A 21,656-nucleotide genomic window follows, 5' to 3' on the forward strand; every position below is an offset into this window, starting at 1 on the left:
CTAGCTACCAATTTGACCTCCACCTCCCATCATCTTGTACACCTCGACGAAGTCACTTCTCATCCTCTTCTGCTCCAGAGAAAAGCCCCAGCTTGTACAATCTATCTTCACTCCAGTCCCTTGCACCCTCTTTAAAGCTTCAACACCATTCCCATAATGAGGCAAGCAGAACTGAACACAATATGCCATGTAGTCTAATCAGGATTTTATTGAGCTACCTCCCGAATGGCCCAAATGCTTCTTTAGAGACTGCGACCACTGGATGGACATAACACAGACTGAGAAACACATCCCACTTCCACTTAGTCAAGCCTTGTTTGCCTGGGACTGGGAAACACGTCTCCAATTCCACTCAGCGAGGCCTCATAAGAATTTGGTGCATGGTTTCTATAGACCCAGAGTTACATACAGACCAGCCTAGGTGTAGCTCCATAAAACCGTAAGACAGAGCAGTAAAATTAGGCAATTCAGCCCATTGAGTATGTCTGCCATTCCTTCATGGCTGATCCCAGATCCCACAAAACCCCATACTCCATACCCCATATGGCCTTGCCATATCCTTTGATGCCTGACCAATCAGGAAACTATCAACTTCTACTTTAATTATACACATCAACTTGACTCCACTGCAGTCTGTGGCAGAGCACTCCATAGATTCACCACTCTTTGACTAAAAAGGTTCCTCCTGAATTCTGTTCTAAAAGGTTGCCCCTCAATTTTGAGGCTGTGCTCTAGTTCTGCATACCCTCACCAGAGGAAGCAACCTCTCCATATCCACCTTATCTAGTCCTTTCAACATTCAGTAGTTTTTAATGAGATTGCCATGCATGCTTCTGAATTCCAGTGAGTACAGTCCCAAAGGTGCCAAATGCTCCTCATATGTTAACCCCTTCATTCATGGAATCATCCTCATGAACCTCCTTTGGACACTGGCCAATGACAACATATTCATTCTGAGATCAGGGGTCCAAAACTGTTGGCAATATTCCAAGTATGGCCTGACCAGACTCTTGAAATGCCTCAGCGTGATCTCTTTGTGTTTATATTCTATTCCCCTTGAAATAAATGGCAACATTGCATTTGCCTTTTCTTTTACCAAAGACTCAACCTGTGATTTAACCTTTTGAGAGTCTTACACAAAGTCCCACTGCATCTCTGATACTGTATTTGAATTTTTCCCCATTTAGCTAATAGTCAGCACTATTGTTCCTTTTACCAAAAACTATTATCATGCATTTCCCAACACTGTATTCCATCTGCCACAAATATTCAATTTTTTGCTCATTCTTCCTTCCAATTTGTCAAAGTCCTGCTGCAATTGCATTGCTTCTTCAGCACTACCTACCCCTCCATCTATCTCTTATCTTCGTATCATCCGCAAATTTTGCCCCAAAGCCATCAATTCCACTATCTAACTCATTGACAAACAATGTGAAAAGTAGCAGTCCCAATACTGACCCCTGAGGAACACCACTAGTCACTGGCAGCCAACCAAAAAAAAACCCCATTATTCCCACTCACTGCTTCCTACCTGTCAGCCATTCCTCTAACCATGCCATTATCTTTCCTATAACACCATAGCATTTTATCTTATTAAGCAACCTCATGTGAGGCACCTTATCAAATGCCTTCTGAAATCCAATGATATCCACTGTCTCTCCTTTGTCCACCATACTTGTTACTTCCTTGAAGAATTCTAACAAATTTGTCAGTCAAGATTTCCCTTTACAGAAACCATGCTGGCTTTGACTTATTTATCATTAGTCTCCAAGAATCCCAAAACCTTGTCAACACCTGTCAACACTTGTCAACTCCAACACCTTCCCAACCACTGAGGTTGGGCTCTTTTGTCTTCTTCCTTCTTTCAGAGTGGAGTGGCATTTGCAATTTTCCAGTCTTCTGGGAACATCCCAGAATTAAATGATTCTTTAACAAACATGACCAATGCATTCACTTTCTCTTCAGCAACCTCTCTCAGGACATCTGGACCAGGTGACTGGTCCACCTTAAGACCTTTCAGTTTTCCTAGTACTTATTCCTTTGCAATAGCAATGGCACTCACCCCTGCTCCCTGACACTCACGGAACTCTGGCACAATGCTAATCATTGCTCCCTGTCTGAGTATTAAAATCTGATTCTGATTCTGAAACACAGTGTTAGCTGACAATGTGTTAAGTTGTACCAATGTCCCAAACCAAATAACAGTGTATAAAACTGTGGAAAACAGTGCCAAAGGACTTTAAATACAAGGTGGAAGCAGATCTCACCCATAAACACAAGATGCTGGAAATCCACAGCAACACACACAATGCTGGAGCAACTCAGCAGGTCAGACAGCACCTATGAAAGTGAATAAGCAGCCAATGTTTTGGGCTGAGGCTCTTCATCAAGACTCACCTGTAGGATAGCTTTGGTCTGTGTATTCTGAGTTGATTAATCTCAATACCCTGTGACTCATCCATCCTTTCGTCCTTGCTCTTTGCAACACTCACTGCATGCCTGCTGTTCTGCAATGACTCTAAATAAGTTATTCATTTTAAGCTTTAATAAATCTCTTTTACTGAGTAAAATAGATGGATGAGTCATGTGAGAGAACTTAAACACAAATGTATTGCCTATAATTCATCTCTTTTTATGTTTTATTTTCAACAAATACTTCCATTCATTGCACCCAAAGGCTGTATTTGGTCAAGGCAGACTTCATTCTCATTTCTGAAGTTAATCAGCATAGACATCAGCCAATGTTGCATGGCCATGAGGTGAATGCTAGAGTTTCTCTTGTTCTTCTGACTTGGCTGCTGGTTTTCCATCCACAAAATGCCATGGCTACCCATATTTCCTTCCCATTAATACTAGAGCTGAGAAAAAAAAATACCCATTACCTAGCAAAGCTACGTGAGAATAAGAGGAATTTGTTAACATTGCCCAAAGACGTCCTAATGGTGAAGCAAGCTACTGCAGATATTGGAAATCTGAAATAAATTCAGGGAATGTTTGACATGCTCATTAGGTTAGGCAGCCTCTGTGGAGGGAGGAAGATTTAAAACTTTCAGGTCAGTGACCTTTCCTGAGACGTAGGAAAAGTTAGGACTTATAGAGACATGACGGACTGGAGATGATGGAAACGTGATGCAACGTGTAAAATGTTGAGGGAATCAGCGGGTCAGAATAAGGACGGTTAATGTTGCGGCTGTAGGTATTCTTATCTTTCTTCCCCAAAACTCAATCACATGTTTCTCTAAATAAATAACCCCCAATTCCTTTGTCATTTCAGGTCACCTACCCTCTCTCTTTTTCCATTTCCTCCCCCACCACTCACCTGGGGCACCTGTTACCTGCCAGCCTGTACTCCTTTCCCTTGCACAGCATTCTATTCTGGTTTCTCCTCCCTTCCTTTCCAGCCCTAATGAAGGGTCTTGGTCTGAAATCTCGACTGTTTATTCCTCTCCGTAGATGCTGCATGACTTGTTGAGTTCCTCCAGCATTTTGTATTCATTATTACAGCAAGAAACAGGTTGTTATCGGCAGCAGAAGATGTTCTTTTAGCCAAGAATAGAGAAGTCATTAAGGAAATGAAGTGTTAGAAGATATAATGCAAGGTTTGTGCAAGTATTTCTGAGTGTCATAATGTAAAACCAATGGGTATTTAGCCACAACAAGGTTGAAGCAAAATAGAGACTGAGCACCATTGTGATTTATTGGAATTTATTGCTCCTATTTTCAGTGGCTTTCTCTCCATTTTGGCTTCCTGTAAGTTAACAAATTTACTGTCAGTTCAGACTTTGCAAACAATTAATACTGGTTCTAAAGTTCTTTTGGAGAAACCTGAAGTTGTTCTTCAATGGTAATGGAGTGAAGGCACCTAAGATGTGAAGAGAATGTAAAACTAACATCATATATTGAAAGTGCTAAGAGAGAGTGTTTGAAGCACTTACCAGGTCGAGCAGCATGCATGGAAAAAGAAACAGTGTTAATCAAGTCAAAGACCTTTCATCGGAACTGGGAAAGTGTTCTTCAGCTGAAATGAAGGTGGCAGAAAGGATGGTTAGGGTAATGACAATATCGGCCTGTCTCCATGCTATCTGTGCTAGGGATACTGAAGATGAGTCATTCAGTCAATTACTGTATGTTAACTATTACACTTAGAAGGAGGTTAGGCTTCTTTGTTTCTGTTCTGTATCAGAACATGTCCAAATAATGCCTTGAGACATGTCGAACAAATTGAGCTGCAGTAGTGGAGAAGTTTTTACCCAACTGATGTAGATGTCTGGAACTCACCAAATGAAAGGGTGAGAGCGGTTGAAACCCTCACCACATTTGTAGATATATCAGGGATGCCAGCTGAGAGGTGGATGACCACAGTCTTCTTCCCGGGGGAGGGGTTTCTAAAATGAGGGGGCATGGGTTTAAGGTAAAAGAGCAGATATTTAAAAGAGATCAAAGGGGCCAGCTTTTTTCTGACAGAGTTACGGGGAACGTCTAGTGTATGTAAACAATAAGGTGCAAGGAAATGGTGAGGTAGATTGTGAGGCCGAGAATCCATCTGGTTGTACAAGAGGTCCACAATACTCCTATAACGGCAGGATCGGAGCTGTCCTTGAGCCTGGTGATACAGGCTTTCATGCTTTTATATATTCTGTCTGATGGGGGAGAGGAGAGAGAATGTCTGGGGTGGGTGAGATCCCTGATTATGTTGGCTGTGTTTCCAAGATAGTAACGAGTGTAGACAGAGTCCTTAAAGGGGAGGCTGCTTCTTGTGATGAGCTGCGCTGTGTCCACTAACCTCTGCAGCTTCTAGTGGTCACAAAGTTATGTTAAAGGCTGTGTAGGTTTTTGTAAATAAAACAGCAGTGGTATCTTACATTTAAGGGGAACTGATACAACTCTGATTGTCAACCAACACAGAACATTAAGTGTGGTAAAACAAACTTCACATCAGACCAACTTTTTAAAGTGAACCCTGACTCAATGTAGATGGTTGTGAATTATGCATATATTTTCATCCCTTACATTACCCTACACAGGGTCCCAACCCCACCCCAGAATTCACCAAAACAGACATTGTGAGTCAGTCTGGGCATCAGATGAGCCTCCCAGCTCAGGTCCTGTGTTCCATGGGTGGAATAACAGCAGGTGCCTCTGGCTTGTCCAGAGGTGTGTTGACATGCTCGTGGTTACATCATGATGTGACAGCAAGTGCACGGGCATGGCATAATCCTCCAACTCTTAGTGGGTTAGTTTAAGATGATCTACTGAAAAACGTTCAGCTTTACCCCTCCTATCTATGATAAAAATCTTTCCTCTCCATTCCAAATCACAGAACGGGCTATTGTAAGGGGGCCTAAGGGGATGTAGGTTTGCATTGTGGCAGACAAAAACGAACAAGGCGATGTGTAGATCAACAGGAACCCAAGAGTGCTGCAAGCCATGATGGGAGGTAGGATTAGGTACAAAAGGATTAAATTTACTGAGGAGGGAGGAATGCTGCTGAGAGGCCGACCAGGGGATTGTGGTATCAGGAATAAAAGCACCTGGTAACTGCTGCCTGTACACCAACTCAGCAACGCATGACTACAGATCCTCTTGGAGACGTTTATGAGCCCCATCAGAACCCGTGGGAGACACTCTTGCCAATACTTATCCATCAGGGAAGCCCTCAGAGCCTTTACCAGTTGCACAGGACATTAGACTGTGGGTGATACTCCGTGGTGCGATGAGGCCTAACGCCAAGGTTCTGGGCCATTGCACACCAGAGGTCTGATGTGAGTTGGGAACCGGGGTCTCAGGAAGTATCAGATGGGGTTCCAAGCAGAGCAACCTTGATGCTGATGAACTCCCGACCCTTGCCTGTGGTCATTGTCGATGCCAGAGCGACGATTTCTGGTCACCTGGTGGTATGGCCCACCATGGTAAGGAGGTACGTGAATCCGCAGGGGGTGGGGGGGAAGAAGACCAACCAGATCCATATTGACATGGTCAAGCCTTCTCTCAGGGATCTCAAGAGGTGTTAATGATACTAAAACATGACAGTTAATTTTGCCAGCTGGCATTCCACACAGTCCAATCACGCATGCCACTTCTAAAGCCATGCCACACAAACTTTAGTGCAGACAGTTTCTGTGAGGCCTTCCAGCCCAGATGCGAGAGGCCATGAATGGAGTTAGAAACAGTAAGCCTCCAGTTTGCAGGCACATTGGGATGATGGCAAACGGTTGCGACATCGCACAGGAGAGAAACCCCAGCTTCCCCAAATTGAAAGTCAGCCACTTGCAGGCCCATGACTACTGTCTGGCAAGCCTGGACCTCTGGGTCAGTAGCGTGGTCAGCTGCCATGCTGGCATAGTCAACTCCTATGTGTATGTCCTCAACAACTGTCACAGCATTGTTTTCCCCCTTGATGTGTTGTGTAGCAGTTGTGAGCTTGGACATGTCATTCAGTTGGAGCTGCTGCCGTACAGACCAAGGGTCTGATATTTTAGCTAGTGACTGTACAAGGGGTTTGTGGCCAATGAATTCTGTGAAGTGGCGACCCTCTAGTAGAAAACTGAAATGCTGGACAGCCAGATAGAGACTGAGAAGCTCAGGATCAAACGGGGGGAATGGACCTGCCAGCTGAAGAAGACGAGCGGTTGCTACACGCCTCCAACCATCCATTCATGCACAGCACCCACAGGGTAGTCTAAATCTTTAGTAGTAATGGCTGTGGTGGCATTGGGGAGCGGGTGCACCAGTAGGGTTACATTGGAAAGAACTCGTTTGTGTCATCAAATGTCACTGTCCAGTCCAACACACAATCAGGTACATTGCCTTTAAGCACACTATACAGAAGAAGCACAAGTTCAGCAGCTCACAGAATGAAGCCCTGATAGAAACTCACTGCACCTAAAAGCTCCTGTAGTGGTGGGAAATCTGTAACTTCTGAAGGTAGGGGTTTTGCACCTTCTGCGGAGATGCAATCCTGAGAAAGTCAGTGGTTGACTACCCAAACTGGCATTTAGTAGGGTTAATAATCAACCCGTGTTGGCTTAAGTGCTCAAAGTGTGCGGAGAAGTGATACGTGTTCAGATTTAGATGTACTGACAACAAATATGTCATTCAGGTAAACAAAAAAAATAACCAGTCTTTTAATACAGAATCCATCAGCTGTTGCAAAGTCTGTGTTGCAGTTTCAGCCCCAACAGCATGCCCAGAAACTCAGAGGCCAAAAGGAATTATCACAACTGTATTGGGCATGTCCTCTGAGCACACGGGCACTGATGGTAGCCCGATGTAAGTCAACGTCAGAAAAAATTAACTTTCCGGCTAAACGTGCCAAAAAGTCTTGGATGTGTGGGACCAGGTAACAACCAGGGGTAGTAACCTCATTAAGGCATCAGTAAATGTCACATGGGTGGCAAACACCATTGGGCTTAGGGAGGGGTGAGTCCAGGGACGATTGAACCTCAGAATCAGAATCAGGTTCATTATCACCAGCAAATGACTTGAAATTTGTTAACTTAGCAGCAGCAGTTCAATGCAATACATAATCTAGCAGAGAAAAAAAATACATAAAATAAATAACAATAATAATAATAAATAAGCAAGTAAATCAATTATTTATATTGAATAGATTTTTTTAAATGTGCAAAAACAGAAATACTGTATATTAAAAAAAAGTGAGGTAGTGTCCAAAGGTTCAGTGTCCATTTAGGAATTAGATTGCAGAGGGGAAGAAGCTGTTCCTGAATCACTGAGTGTGTGCCTTCAGGCTTCTGTACCTCCTACTTAACGGTAACAGTGAGAAAAAGGCATGTCCCATGTGCTGGAGGTTCCTAATAATGGACGCTGCATTTCTGAGACACTGCTCCCTAAAGATGTCCTGGGTACTTTGTAGTCTAGTACCCAAGATGGAGTTGTCAAGATTTATAACCTTCTGAAGCTTCTTTCAGTCCTGTGCAGTAGCCTCTCCATACCAAACAGTGATGCAGCCTGTCAGAATACTCTCCATGGTACAACTTCAGAAGCTTTTGAGTGTATTTGTTGACACGCCAAATCTCTTCAAACTTCTGATAAAGTATAGCCACTGTCTTGCCTTCTTTATAACTACATCAATATATTGGGTCCAGGTTAGATCCTCAGAGATCTTGACACCCAGGAACTTGAAGCTGCTCTCTCTCTCCACTTCTGATCTCTCTATGAGGATTGGTATGTGTTCTTTCATCTTACCCTTCCTGAAGTCCACAATCAGCTCTTTCATTGAGTGCCAGGTTGTTGCTGCAGCACCATTCCACTAGTTGGCATATCTCACTCCTGTACACCCTCTCATCACCAACTGAGATTCTACCAGCAACAGTTTTATCATCAGTAAATTTATAGATGGTATTTGAGCTTTGCCTAGCACACAGTCATGTGTATATAGACAGTGGAGCAGTGGGCTAAGCACATACCCCTGAGGTGCACCAGTGCTGATCATCAGCGAGGAGGATATGTTATCACCAATCCACACAGTTTGCGATGTTCCAGTTAGGAAGTTGAGAATCCAATTGCAGAGGGAGATACAGACGCCCAGGTGCTGCAGGATTGTGGGAATGATGGTATTAAATGCTGAGCTATAGTCGATAAACAGCATCCTGACGTAGGTGTTTGTTTTGTCCAGGTGGTCTAAAGCCATGTGGAGAGCCATTGAGATTGCGTCTGCCATTGCCCTCTTCTGGCAATAGGCAAATTGCAATGGGTCCAGGTCCTTGCTGAGGCAGGAATTCAGTCTGGTCATGACTACGATCTCAAAGCATTTCATTACCGTCGATGTGAGTGCTACCGGGTGATAGTCATTAAGGCAGCCCGCATTATTCTTCTTAGGCACTGGTATAATAGTTGCCTTTTTGAAGCAAGTGGGAACTTCTGCCCATAGCAGTGAGAGGTTAAAAATGTCCTTGTATACTGCCGCTAGTTGGATGGCACAGGTTTTCATAGCCTTACTAGGTACTCCATCAGGACCTTCCACCTTGTGAGAGTTCACTCTCTTTAAAGACAGTCTAACCTCAGCCTCTGGGATGGAGATCACAGGGTCATCAGGTGCAGCAGGGATCTCCACAGCTGAAGTTGCATCCTCCTTTTCAAAGTGTACATAGAAGACATTGATTTTATCTGGTAGTGAAGCATCGCTGCCTTTCATGCTATTGGGTTTCACTTCATAGGAAGTAATGTCTTGCAGACCCTGCCAGAGTTGCCATGCATCCGATCTCACCTCCAACCTCATTTGAAATTGTCTCTTCGACCTTAAAATAGCCCACTGCAAATCATGCCTGGTTTTCTGGTACAGGCCTGGGTTGCCAGACTTGAATGCCACACATCTAGCCTTCATCAGATGCTGTACCTCCTGGTGCATCCATAGCTTTTGGTTTGGGGATGTACAGTAAGACTTTGTAGGCACACGTTCATCCACAGGTTTTAATGAAGTCAGTAACAATTGCAGCATACTCATCCAAGTTTGAAGATGAATCCCTGAATACAGTTCAGTCTACCAATTCAAAGCAGTCCTATAGGCACTCCTGTGTCTCCCTTGTCCAAACCTTCTTGGTCCTCACTGCTGGTGCTCCAGTCTTTAGTCTCTGCCTGTACTCAGGGAGTAGAAGTACAGCCAAGTGATCAGATTTCCCAAAGTGAGGGCATGGAATAGCATGGTAGGCATTCTTGATGGTGGTGTAGCAATGGTCCAGTGTGTTGTTTCCTCTGGTATCGCAAGTGATCTGTTGATGGTAGTTCCTTAGTGATTTTTTCAGACTGGCCTGGTTAAAATCTCCCGAAACAATGGTGAAGGCATTAGGACGCGCTGTTGCATGCATGTTGATGCCATTGCTCAGATCATCTAAAGCCTGCTTGACATTGGCCTGTGGTGGAATGTAAACTGCTACCAAAATGACCCCAGAGTACTCCTGTGGTAGGTAAAAAGATTGACGCTAGATATCCCAGGTCTGGTGAGCAGAAATGGGACAACACTGATATATTTGTGCACCAAGAAGAGTTGATCATGAGGCATACTCCTCCACCTCTGCTTTTGAGAGACTCTATAGATCTATCATGACGGTGTATAGTAAACCCGCCGATCAGGATCGCTGCATCCGTACAGAAAGGGTTGCCAGGATTCCACGAAACAAAGGACACACACGGTCCTAATGTCCCTCTGATTTAGCACCCTGGCTCTGAGATCATCAGTTTTATTCACCAGATTTCACATTTGCCAGCAATATAGTTGGTATAGGAAGTTTAAAACTTTGTTTGCTTAAATACCTTTGTAATCCTGATCTATGCCCACACTTCCTCTGAGGTGTCCTCCAAGGGCACTTCCAAGTGTTGCTTCCGTCAGTTTTAACCAGTGACAGTTCATTTATACACATTGACGTCCTTGTTGACTGTGTTGACCTTGGAAGCAGTGGTGCTTTTTAGCTGTATCAGGCTGAAATGGGAATATTTAATTGCATCCATTGAGAGTACTGCTGCTACTCGGGTCATGCCTAGGCACCCCAATAGTAACCTGCAGACAATGCCAAGCCATTTCATGTTGGCAAATAGCCTTCCCGGTTGCCAGCTTTTCTGGGTCCAGTCTACGTGTGTGGGCATGGACCAGCGGGCCACTTGTGGAAAGATGGTGCTCAATTCCACATTTTGTAACTGTAATGGAGAATGTGGGCTTGGTGAGGTTTGGAAATTTGCCCAGCAGTTGAGTGAATTCACACGAGGCGGCCCATGTGCATTTGGGGATCTTCCTGGGGGAGTAAGGTAACGACCCAAAGTCCTTGACATTCACAAGCCAGCATTCTTAGGATCAACTATCGGTCCCTGGGCACACAACAAATCTGTGTCAAGCAGAGATCTAGCCATTTTAGCCAGGACAAAGGCACAAGTGTAATGTCGCCCTCTGAAGCAGAGTGTCAGATGTCGTGTTCCATAAGTCTGGATCCTTGGTGGCTTCCAGTGAATGTTTTGTTGCTCTTTGCCTGCTCATCAATCGGCGATGCTGGCAGCACACTCACTTGAGCACCCGTGTCACACAGCAAGCATCACCCTAAAAGTACAACCATAATGAACAGTGGATGGCCTTGGCAGCTGGAATCTATAGTGTTCACAGACATCTGATGTCCCAATGTGCTGGCACTGTTGAAGTTGTAAGGTGGTCGACACTTCCTGGCACTCATACCAAAGCAAGCATAGTAAAAGCACAGACCACTGTTGTCTCTTTGACTGCCATGGGCGTGCATGATTTGGAGGCCCTGCTGACTGGGTTATTGAGGCAGAGAAAGGATGAGGAACTATGCACTTTTGCCTGACTGAGTGCAGACTATCAGCCATTTTATTTATATAGTCATTGATAATTACATTAATGAGGGCTATGCAAACTTGATCAGGCATTTGCAGCATCAAGAGTTCTTTGAAAACAAAACAATAAATGTAAAGTACCTCTGCCTTCTTATTCGGGAAAACCCACATTGGTGACCCTGATGGTCTAGGACGACTCCAGAGTTTTTGAACACATTGACCAATGTGGTCGCTTTGAAACTGCTGGGATTTTGGAAGCAAAATGACACTGCTTGGTTTGTATGAGCCAAAGCCCAAATGGCGCAGCGAGGAATCTCCTCAGTTGACACTAGATATTACCATGTAGCAGCTTTACTCAGTAGTTCCACAGCAGTGAGAGTGCGAGTCTGCTTGAATGTGCCTGAAAGCAACAAATATCACATGCTGAAGGTTCACCTATTACAGACTTCTGGACTATCAAAGCCTGAGTGTGCCAAACAATTTCTCTTCTTGCCTGGCCCTTGGGGATGTTTGACCTTCAGAGCTAATGGACCACATGCTGTCCCTCCTGGAAAATGACCATTCTTGTTTTTTGTGTCGATGAAGGTATTTTAAAAATGAACTGGTCCATTTTATCATAAGATATATCTTTCCTTATTGGTTTTTGTTGTATAGTTTAAGCAAATAAATAATATAAAATATCTATTAACTCTAATAAAAACTTCATAATATTCAAATTCCACAGATTTCACATTGGCAGTTAGATGCCATCTATTGTCATTCACAGTGCACATCTGAAAGCTACCATTTTCTTCTGCGATCACGTCTGACCTTTCAAAAGCATTAAGTGGCCCTGAAGTTCCATTATACTCTTAATTCCTGACAATCACTATCTCAATTTCATTTATTTTCCTCGCTCCTCTTTTGAACGTCTGCTCTTTATAAAGTAGTGACTGGGTGGGAGAGATTACGGGTGTGCTTGATTTGAGGTCCATCTTCCTTGGAGATAAGGTGTTGATGCAGGAACTTATTGTTAATGGTGTGAGGGGAGCTCTCATTACCAGAAGAGCACAGGAGATGCCATTGCAGCATTGCAGAATGTCGCTGCCACTCTCCAGAGTAATAACTCAGCCGACCGTTCTCCAAGGCTCTTGGCAACTGATTTACTTTTATCTTTAACTTAACATAATGCTTTAAAGGAAAAATGTGTTTCAATTCAGTACATTCTTTTACAGAACAACACAGTACATTTTTACAATTTATTTTTCCAAGGAGATCTCACAGATCAATCACTCACGTGGAAAGTGCATTGTTACAGCTGAAGCACAAAGTCGGACATGCTTGAATACGTGTGCACAGGTGCAATGGAAATAAAGCCTGCAACAGCATCAAAATCAAAGTAAGTTTAGTATGATTATTAGAGTATGCTGTATATATGTCACCATATACTACCTTCAGATTCACTTTCTTGCAGGCATTTCAGGAAAATGAAGACATACAACACAAACGCACAGGCACATAACATTATAAATCAGAATCAGGCTTATTGTCACTGGCATGTGTCATGAAATTTGATACTTAGCAGCAGCAGTTCAATGCAATAAATAATATAGAAGAAAAAAACAAAATAATGATAATAATAAATAAGTACATTAATTACAATATACGTATATTGAATAGATTAAAAATAGTGCAAAACACAGAAATAATATATATTCATTTAATATATGGATTTCAGCAAGGCATTTCACAAAGTAACCCATGTAAGGCTTTCTGAGAAAGTAAGGAAGCATGGGATCCAAAGGGACCTTGCTTGTGGATCCAGAACTGACTTGCCCATAGAGGGCAAAGAGTGGTGTAGATGGGTCATATTCTGCATGGAGGTCAGTGACCAGTGGTGTGCCTCAGAGATCTGTTTTGGGACCCCTTTTCTTTGTGAGTTTTACAAATGATCTGGATGAGGAAGTGGAGGGATGAGTTAGTAAATTTGCTGATGACACAAAGGTTGGGGGTGTTGTGGACAGTGTGGAGGGCTGTCAGAAGTTCCAGTGGGACATTGACGGAATGCAAAACTGGGCTGAGAAGTGGCAGATGGAGTTCCATCCATATGAGTGTGAGGTGGTTCATTTTCATAGGTCAAATATGATGGCAGAATATAGTACTAATGGTAAGACTCTTGGCAGTGTGGAGGATCAGAGGGATCTTGGGGTCCAAGTCCATAGGACACTCAAAGCTGCTGCACAGGTTGACTGTGTGGTTAAGAAGGCATATGATGTATTGGCCTTCATCAATCATGGGACTGAGTTCAAGAGCTGAGAGGTAATGTTACAGCCTTATAGGATCTTGGTCAGACCCCACTTAGAGTACTGTGTTCAGTTCTGGTCACCTCACTACAAGAAGGATGTGGAAACTATAGAAAGGGTGCAGAGGACATTTACAAGGATGTTGTCAGGATTGGGGAGCATACATTATGATAACATGTTGAGTGAACTTGGCCTTTTCCCCTTGGAGCAATGCAGGATGAGAGGTGATCTGATAGAGGTGCACAAGACAATGAGAGATATTGTCAGAGGCTTTTTCCCAGGGCTGAAATGGCTAACATGAGAGGTCACAGTTTTAAGGTGCTTGGAAGTAGATACAGAGGAGATGTCAGTGGTAAGTTTTTTTACGCAGAGTGGTGAGTGCATGGAATAGGCTGCAGGCAACAGTGGTGGAGGCAGACACGACAGGGTCTTTTAAGAGACTCCTGGATAGGTGCATGGAGCTTAGAAAAATGGACGGCTATGGGTAACCCTAGGTAATTTCTAAAGTATATGTTCAGCACAGCATTGTGGACCAAAGAGCCTGTATTGTGCTGTAGGCTTTCTATGTTACTATGTTTAAAAAACTGAGGTACTGTCCAAGGGTTCAATGCCCATTTAGGAATTGGATGGCAGATGGGAAGAAGCTGTTCCTGAATTGCTGAATGTGTGGCTCCAGGCTTCTGTACATCCTACGTGATGGTAACAGTGAGAAAGGGGCATGCCCTGGGTGCTGGAGGTCCTTAATAATAGACGCTGCCTTTCTGAGACACTGCTCCCTGAAGATGTCCAAGGCACTTTGTAGGTTAGTACCCAAGATGGAGCTGACTAAATTTGCAACCCTCTGCAGCTTCTTTCGGCAGCATATATGCAGCATTAACACACAAAATACATAAATTATACAAAAATTGTACAATTTTGCAAGGAAGAACAAAAACAAAGTTAAAGTGGTCAAAGTGTGATTCGGGCTGTGGGGGTTGGACCAAGAACTGAATGGCTGAAGAGAAGTAACTGTTCCTGAACCTGGTGATGTGGGACTATAGGCTTCTCTACCTCCTACCCGATGGTTGCTATGAGAGATGGCTTGGCCTGGATGGTGGGATTCCCTGATGGTGGATGTTGCCCTCTTACGGCTGTAAGCAGGGTTGTGCCAGAGATGTACTGGGCTGAGTTCACTCCCCTCTACGTCTTCATACGTTCCTGTGCATTGAACTTGTCATACCAGACCCTGATGAGACCAGTCAGTGTACTTTCAACACAATGAACCTGAGATGCTTGTCACAGATTGGTTCAGGGAATAAGTTAATTCTGATGTTAACTATCACTATCACTATTCCACTTGTGTGCTTTACACATGCCCACAGACTCAAACTTTGACACAGAGTTTTGTAACGAGATCCTACCAATGAAAAATATTGTGCAACACACACACACACACACACTCTCTGGAGGAACTCAGCGAGTTAGATGACATTGATGAAGATGAATAAATTGTCGACGTTTCAGGACGAGACCCTTCATCAGGACTGGAAAAGAAGGGGGCAGAAGCCAGAATAAGAAAGTGGGGAGAGGGGATGGAATACAGGTGATAGGTGAAACCAGGTGAGGGCCAAGGGGATGAAGTAAGAATCTTGGAGGGGATTGGTGGAAGAGGTAAAGGGTTGAAGAAGAAGGAATCAGATAGGAGAGGACAGTGGACGAAGAAGGAGACGGGGAACCATAGCGAGGTGATGGGCAGGTGAGGAGAAGAGAAGGGGTGAGAAGGAAAACCTGAATGGGGAGTAGGAAAGGAGTGAAGGGGGTGGGGAAAGAAATTAAAGGAAGGTGGAGAACAATGTTCATTCCCTCAGGTTGGAGGCTACTCAGACAGAATATGAGGTGTTGCCTCTGTTAATATTATTTACAATACCAGAAACCAACTGTAACAAGTATTCTCACAGCTGCTGAAAGAGTCAGCAGTGAGAGAATGCCAAAAGGGGTCTTGACAAATCCTGAAAAGATACAGCAAAGACCAGTCAGCTGTTTGAAAGAGCAACACAGCTTCCAAGCCCTGCACCACCAGAGCTGTAATGTTCCCCAATCTGTTACCTGTCTAGTTCTCTTTCAGAGCTCACTAATGAGTTTGCAGTTCTGAGAGCGTGTTCCAGCTCTGAGTGACTAGCAGTGTAAAACTACTCGGCTAGCCTAGACCCCGGCTTCTGTCCGCAAGAACCTTGGGTTGTTTATGAGTAATTCATAAAACACTGAACACAGTTGTGTCAACGTTCTGCTTTCTGAATGTGCATCATGATGAGATGAACTCTACATGAAATGGTATTCAGAGTGACGTCCATAAATATTTATAGGCTTCCTCTGACCCTCGCCACTTGTCCCTCAGTGCAGACTTTGTGTTAACAGTGGTCAAGCCTTTCTCACCACAGAGTTCCCTGAATATGGTATGTAACACCCCGGGAAAGGTTTCACTGCTAGTGTGATGGTTTCCCTGTAGCAGCAGTGTTTGGGTTATGACTAGAGATAACGAGGAATGTGCAGCGTCCAATGAGGGGAGTTCTTTCTTGTGCGCCTGAGAGTGAGGGATTTGCGGGCTTTTGTTCGGCAAGATGGAGAGAGAAGATGCAAGACCGGAGAGGTCATAGACTGCAGGACTGAGTGGACACGGAATGGGGTCAAGAGTCGACGATGCCCGCGGGTAATCGGTGGAGAACTAATAGATGGGAAAACTGTGAGCTCCAATGTGCACGTTAGACTGTTTCATTAAAATGGGCCCTTTTCGTTTTGTTTTTCTTCACTAACCCTATAGTCAAATTAAGAATTATAAAGCTCAATTGTTTAATTGCACATGGAGTACTGTTTCTTATTTTGTGGTACTGATTTGTACAGGGGGAACTATCACGCAGCATCCACACAAGCAAGACTTCACAAGTTTGGTGGGGCTGGAGACAGCCTTCCCCTGGACTAACGCCACTGGCCGAACCTGAGGGTTAAAGGTATATTAGAGGTCCGTACTGAGCTAGGAGTAAATACACAGACTACAGAAGAATGGTACGGGGATAGCAGTTTAGTCCATGATGTGTGTGCTGAACACAAGCCAATCAAACTTATTTCATTTACCTGGACATGGTCTATTCACTGCCTGTACAGGGACAGGCCCTTGTCCGTGATGTCTGTGCCAAACACACTGCTGATCAAACTAATCCCATTTGCCTGGACACGGTCCATATCACTCCATTCCCTGACTGTCTAAACACCTCTTAGACGTTGTTACCACATCTGCTTCCACACTTCCACTGGCATTCTGTTCCAGGCACCATAAGACCATGAGATACAAGAGCAGAATTCACCACCATTCAATCATACTCAATTTTATAACTTTGTTCTCCCTCCTTCTCTTCATACTCTTAAACACCTCCCCCCCCCCCCATTACCAAACAAGAACCTACTCACTCTAAATGCACACAATGACTTGGTCTCCACAGCCGTCTGTGGCAGTGAATTCCACAGATTTGTCATCCGCTGATTTTAGAATTCCAGAGAATTCCAGAAAAACCATGACGTTACATGCTGAAGACACGTGAGTGTCCAGATGCTGGAATTTGGCTCAACAAAGCATCTGCTGGAGAAACTCAGCAGGTTGAGCAGCATCTGTGGGAGAAAAGGAACTGTGGATATTACAACACAGAAATAGTCCCATCGGCCCAACTGGCCCATGCTGACCAAGGTAGCCATTTAAGTTAGCTGCTTTTGCCTCATCTCCTCCTTAATCTTTCCTATCCATGCTTCTGCCTAAGTGTCTTTTAAATATTTACATGGACTTTTATGTCATTTAATAAATAGTATATTGATTCTGAAGATGCAAGCTCCACCTACAAAAGTGTTTTATTTTTCTTGCTTTTAAGTATTTGCATCAAGTTTTGGAATTATATAAAGATACATTTTCTACTCTGGTTCAAACTTTGTTGCAAAAAATAATGGCAATAAATTCCACCTCCACAATTCTCCTGATAATCACCCCCTACCCCACACAACTTGTCTCCCTCACCCTTGCTACCAGCAGGATAATGATTTACTTTAGGATCAGAGGCAAAGTGAGTGGCCCCTCGATCAGGCAGAGGCTCTGGTTCTCCGATGATCAGAACCAGGTGTTAATGTCAAGAAATGTGTTGTTCTGTGGCAGCAGTACTGTGAAAATTCCTACAGGTTACAATCATTTTTGGTTTGGGGCCCTTTATCTAAGAAAAGATGTGCTGATGTTGGAAGGGGCTCAGAGGAGGTTCAGGAGAATGATTCCAGGAACGAAAGACTTATTGCCTGAGGAATGATCGATGGTTCTGGGCCTGTACTCACTGGAATTCAGAAGAATGTGAGGGGATCTCATTGAAACCTATCAAATCTTGAAAGGCCTCAGGAGGCTGGATGTAGAGAGGATGGTTCCTATGGTGGGGAAGTCTAAGACCAGAAGGTACAGCCTCAGAATAGAGGGACATCCATTTAGAATGGAGGAGAAGAGGAATTTTATCTGCCAGACAGTAGTGAATCCATGGAATTTGTTGCCATAGATGGTTGTGGAGGCCAAGTTATTGGGTATATTTAAGGCAGATGTTGATAGATTTGTGATTAGTCAGGGCATTAAGGGTTACAGGAAGAACAGAGGAGATGAGACTTAGAGAAAAATGGATAAGCCATGATGAAATGTGGAGAAGACTTAATGGACCAAATGGCCTAATTCTGCTCCTATATCATATGATTTATGGTTGTACATTTAGAGATGCTCTACTGTACACCACTGTTCTAATGTGTGTTTATTTGAGTTAATGTTGCTTTCCTGTCAGCTTGAGCCAGTCTGACCATTCTCCTCTGAACTTTTTCATTAACAAGGGATGTTTGTGCACAAGCATGGCTGTTCACTGGATAGATTTTGATTTTCACATTGTAAACTCTAGAGACTGTTGTGTGTGAAAAAATCCCATGAGATCAGCAGTTTCTGAGATACTCAAAGCACCCCATCTGGCACCAACAGTCAAAGTCATTTAGATCACATTTCTTCCCCATTATGATGATTGGCATGAGCATCAGTTGAACCTCTTGACCATGTCTGCCTGCTTTTATGCATTGAGTTTCTGCCACATGATTGGCTGATTAGATATTTGCATTAACGAGCAAATAGACATGTGTAACTAATAAAGTGATCATGGATGTATTTGCCTTCAGCACCAGAGAAGAAACTGCAGGAACTGGTAAGTCAAAATTTTCATCTCAACCAGATCCATCAGCAGTTTATTTCCCTCCACATGCTCCCTGACTTGCTGGGTTCCTCTAGAATATTTGTTTCTGCTCCAGTTCCCAGCGTCTGCATTCTCTTGTGTCCTGATGTGAACTCTGATTCTATTCTCACAAATGCAGCCTGATCTGATCTGTGTGTGAGAACCAGAGCTCACTTAAATAGATTTATTGTTGTCACATGTGCCAAGGTACAGTGAGCAATTTTGTTTTGCATGCCATCCATGCAGCTCATTTCATCAATCAATATATCAAGGTAGTCAAGGGAAAATCAATAACAGAATGCAGAATAAAATCTCACAGGGGCTGAGGGGACACCTGACAGATGTTCATAAGATGATGAAAAGGAAAGAAAGAGTAGACAGCTGATATCTATTCCCAGGGTCAAAGTATCTAGAACTAGAGGGCATGCATTTAATGTGAGACAGGGTAAAATTAAAGGAAAATGTGAGGGGGTAAGTTTTATACACTGAGCATGGTGGATGCCCGCAAGCTTCTGCTAGGGGTGGTGGTGAGTTAGATAGGCACATGAATATGCAGGAATGGATAGATGTGGAGTTCCAGAGGCAGAAAGGAATAGTTTAATTAGTTAGGCACAACACCATAGATTGAAGGGTCTGTTCCTGTACTATGTTCTATAAATCTATTTCCAAATCGTGCTCCTTGTGAGTCTGAACAGTGTGTAAGTTCAGACTCATAGAACCACACAGTGCAGGAGGGCAGGGCAAGCTGGATCACGCTATCTCTGCAGACCTCTCAGGGACCAATCCGATGAGTCCCCTCCCTGCAGCCCAGCAACTTCGTCCAGATCAAGGACATGGCCCATTGTTGGTGATAGTTCATCACTGATTTTGGGATCGGTTTAAGTTCTCCATATTAGCCCTCCAGTGCTCAAACAGAACCTCAACTCACTTCACACTTCTGTCATTTTGTGTGTATCTCAAGCTTTAGGTTGACAATTTGAAGAAGTTCAGACTTCAGGCTCTGATAATGGTGTTTAATGTCATTGTCATTTTGTAACGACTTTCCTAATATAAATGAAACAAAAGGTAGTATTTAACTGCAAAAGCAGAGCCCCATATAAATATATTGTTAGCACGGGCATGTCTTTGCCAAATACCACTGTGTGTGGACTGCTATTGTACATCAAAGTTCAACTGGGCTTATATTTTTTGAGACAAACAGGAATAGCACATTGATGGAGTCACAAAGACAAGCCAGCAATTCTACTTCTTTGGCATTTTGAGGAGAATTGGTGTGTCATCAAAGACTCTGACAAATGTTCGTAGATGGACATTGCAGAGCATTCTGACTGGTTACGTGACCACATGGTGAGGAGGCTCCAACGCATGGGATCGCAAATGTCTGCAGAAGAGTGTAGACTCAGCCAGCTTCATAGCCAAAACAACCCTCCCTACCATCAAGGCCATTTTAAAGAGGCAGCATCTTGAGAAGGTGGCTTCCATCATTTATCCTCTTCTCAATACTACCATCAAGGTAGAGGCACAGGAGTCTAAAGACTCACCCACACAATTCTGAGACAGCTTCACCATGAAGTTTCTGAACAGGCCACGAGCCCATAAGTGTGATTTATTTTTCTCTTTTTGTTCTATTCATTATTTTTTGTAATTTATAATATTTTATGTCTTTGCTTTGTACTGCCACTGACAAATAATAATTTTCATGTTATTTAAGTCAGCGATAATAACTTTGATTTGAATTCTGTATTGTTTAAGGACTCAGTGAGTGGGACGTGTTTTTTTTACTGTATTCTATCAGGATGAAAAGGTCCATCTGAATGGCATTCCATCCGTGATAATAAACATTCACAGCCCCACCACCGGTACATCATTGCACAATGCATGCTATTTCAGATTCTGATTTATTTATCATGTGTACATCAAAACATACAGTGAAATCTGTTGGCAAGTAATTATTTAGTTTTATGTAATTCCAAGAATACTGAAAGTGCTTTAAAGTACTGCAAATGAATAGATGAAAATTATTAACAAAAAGCTCTAAAAGGGGGATGTGGAATACTTGACCGTACTAAACAACTTCTATGTCTTTCTTTTTAATTAATTCATTCATTTTTATTTAGAGATCCAACATGGAACAAGCCTTTCCAGCCTAACGAGCTGCACTGCCCAGCAAAACACCCATTTAACCTTAGACTAATCACGGGACAATTTGCAATGACCAATTAGCCAACTAACCAGTAGGACTGTGGAAGGAATCTGAGTACCTGGAGGAAACCTGTGTGTGCATTCACATAAAACTCCTTATAGGCAGCATTGGAAATGAGCTCCGAACTCCAATGCTGCAAGCTGTAACAACATCGTGCTAACTGCTAAGCTACCAAAGCACCAATTTACCTTTAGGGTGAGCTCCTTCAGTCCTTCTCCCAGAGTTGGGGTATCATGTTGAAAGGGGAGAGATTTTAGAGCAACTTGAGGGACAACTTTTTACACAAAGTTTGTCTTGTTAAATCAGCTGCTAGAGAAGTGATTCAGGTAGATGCAATAACAATTTTTAATAGACACTTAGATGGATTGGAAAGGTTTGAAAGATTATGGGTCAAATGCAGGCAAATGGGGTTAGCTTGGATGTGGCATCTTGATCAGCATGGATCAATTGTGCTGAAAGACCTAGGTTCATGCTATTATGAATCTATGACCTTTCTTGTAGAGACCGGTCTAAATGATCATCCTCAATCGAAAAATTAAACACTGCAGATGAAGGAATTCTGAAATAAAATGTTACAAATGCTCAACAGGTCAGGCAGTGTCTGGGGAAGAGAAGCAA

At 43.3% G+C, this 21,656-nt stretch overlaps 1 long non-coding RNA gene across 2 annotated transcripts in view; it reads left to right on the forward strand.

Annotated features, from left to right (window-relative positions):
• The window catches only part of LOC132401196 (uncharacterized), a 45,958-nt gene extending 27,182 nt beyond the window's left edge, over positions 1-18,776 (forward strand). For both annotated transcript variants that reach the window (XR_009514527.1, XR_009514526.1), the window contains 2 exons: positions 12,547-12,673; positions 16,455-18,776. This is a non-coding gene — a long non-coding RNA (uncharacterized LOC132401196). The remainder of the gene's footprint in view (positions 1-12,546; positions 12,674-16,454) is intronic.
• Positions 18,777-21,656: the final 2,880 nt, after the last annotated feature.

This window comes from Hypanus sabinus, chromosome 10, assembly GCF_030144855.1.
Source record: "Hypanus sabinus isolate sHypSab1 chromosome 10, sHypSab1.hap1, whole genome shotgun sequence".
In the NCBI taxonomy this organism is placed as follows: Eukaryota; Metazoa; Chordata; class Chondrichthyes; order Myliobatiformes; family Dasyatidae; genus Hypanus; species Hypanus sabinus.